The sequence below is a fragment of the Macrobrachium nipponense genome, chromosome 15, assembly GCF_015104395.2.
Source record: "Macrobrachium nipponense isolate FS-2020 chromosome 15, ASM1510439v2, whole genome shotgun sequence".
In the NCBI taxonomy this organism is placed as follows: domain Eukaryota; kingdom Metazoa; phylum Arthropoda; class Malacostraca; order Decapoda; family Palaemonidae; genus Macrobrachium; species Macrobrachium nipponense.
This window is the reverse complement of record NC_087208.1, coordinates 47,066,419-47,068,918: the sequence shown is the minus strand read 5'-3', so window position 1 is coordinate 47,068,918 and position 2,500 is coordinate 47,066,419.

The following is a 2,500-nucleotide window of genomic DNA, read 5'->3' as shown; positions in this document are numbered from 1 at the left end:
AAAAATATAAAATAAAATATGAAAATTTTAAAGAATATGTTAACTAAAGAAATTCGAACTTCATAGAAGAAAAGCTAGTAAATGATGATATAAAACGTAATTGTGGACGTTAGACAGGGATACGTCAAGACTGAAGGGTAACGAAACGTAAACAAAGATCATGCAGGAAGCAGGATAGCTTCCGGTTAGGGATTTTTATTTATTTATTTTTTGCGTTTATATATATATATTTTAACTCTAGTATTTTATCTAATCGCTTTTTTAATATTTTTATTGAAAAACCTCTAAGTGTGATGTTAGTTTTTTTTTTCATCTCAATATTCTGAACTTTTGCTTTCTGCTCTTGACTAAATCATCAAATTTTAATCCCCTTCTTCTTTTAAATATCAGAATAAAAATGTGCAAAATAAAGCCAAATTAATCCACTTTTCTTGCATGAAAATCTTGATGCGTTGTTTAAAATCACTTTAAAATCCTCAAGCACAGTAATTACCAAAAGCTAAGGGATTTTAAATGTATTTTTAACAATAAATGAAAGATTTACAAACAAGACAAGGTACTGATTTTATCAAAAACTTCTTAGGAACGAGATTGGAACTTCGTAGTAACTATTCAGTATCGTTTACTGAAATAGAACAAGCAAGGATGAGCATCAGAGTTCTAAACTAATATAATTAAGAGAGAAGGGAGCAATTAGACACCTCGTAGGTATCAAATATGACACGCTCGTCATTTCGTCTTTATTAAGTAACTGTTCAAATGAATTATAACAAAATGGACACTTAGAACAACTACGCGGAAAAAACGTCGCCACTTTGATAACGATAGCTTTTATTGTAGTCTGTAGAGTCAGCTTAGTAGTGTAGGGAAACGTGTAGTATACAAGAATTTTCCTTAAAACGATAGAGTCTATAGAGTCTAGACCGATGTGAAGGAGGAGCATAAATTGCTTATTTCTCTTTCAATTCTTTTTTCCATATGAAATTCCCGATTATTTCCCCCTAAATGAATAACAGCTATTATGAACTTTACGTCTTCGTTTTCGATGAAGTTTCTAAAGAAATTCTTGATTTCAGAATAAAGTTATTCTTTATTTTTTGAGTCACACAGTATATAGTCATAGTGCAAGGGCGAAAGTGTGTGTCTGTGTGTGTGTGTGGGAGAGAGAAAGACTTCGGAACGATAGACCGAAGCATTCCCTGGAGCCAATCGCATTGCACCGAAGGGGACATTCTGGACCACTGGAGCCGAAGAAATCTTCAAAAGCCGAAGTCTTCAGAGGCCCGAAGATATTCCCTGGAGCTAATTGTAATGCACCGAAGAGGACATTCTGGATCACTGGAGCCTAAGAAGTCTTCAGAAGCTGGAGAAGTCTTCAGGAACCGATGAGGTGTTCTGCTCGTGGCTTTTTCGAAAACTACGCTTTTGGCAAACCACTAATACCGCATATCAGCAAACATGTTTACCTCAATTGTGAATAGTGTTAGCGACTTTGTGATGGCCCTGATCCCTGCAAAGGGATTGTGGTTTTATTTATTGTATTGGCATTAGTGCTTCTTTGTTGGTCTGTTGGCGGTTTCCTTCTGGGAAACCGTTTTGCTGGACTTTTGGGAGGACTAATGGTCTCTTTGATGTCCCAGCTCCCTGCAAAGGGAACTGTGGATTTATCTTTTGTATGGCAGGAAGTCCTTCCCTCTTGGTCTATTGGCGGTTTCCTTCAGGGGAACCGTTTTGCTGGACTGTTGGGAGGACTTCCTAACTTTTTGATGGCCCAGGTCCCTTCAAAGGAACCTGAGGATTTATCTCTTATATCCCAGAAAGTCCTTCCCTCTTGGTCTATTGGCGGTTTCCTTCGGAAGAACTGTTTTGCTGGACTATTGGGAGGACTTTGTGGAATCTTACTACTGAAAATGCAGGACGAAAAATTGGCCCGCAAGACAGCAGCTGACGAAAACCTCCGGGTTCGATGTGAGCTGAATGACTTGCAGGATACTCTTAACATCTTGAAGAAGGAAACTGGGAATTGGCCCTACGAGAAGACCGTGAACACCTCCGGGAAAAGGACGAGAATGACAGGAAAGAGGATGCTCTCATGCAGAGGATCCACGATCTGGAAAAGGCTTTGGCTACTGAAAAACTTTTGCACGCTGAAGAATTAATCACTGTTACCCAGGAGGCCGAGATGAACATTAGTAAAAGTTGAAGAAAACATTGAAGTTTTGGCCAATGAAAATAGACTTCTGAAGGATACAAATCAGAAGAACAAGATTTTGATGGCAAAGCAACGAAAGGAATTAGATCATTTGAACGGCCTTGTGAGAGCAAGAGATTTAGAGTTGCAGAAAGGAGTGATCACTCTCGAAAGCAAATGCACCTCAATCCAGGAACAGCAGAATGAATGTGACGCCGAAAAAGTCATAAATGTAGAGGAAAACTATGGAAAGATCAAGAAATTAGGAGACGAGGAATGTTGCCTGAGAGAGGAGCAGTCGACCAGGAA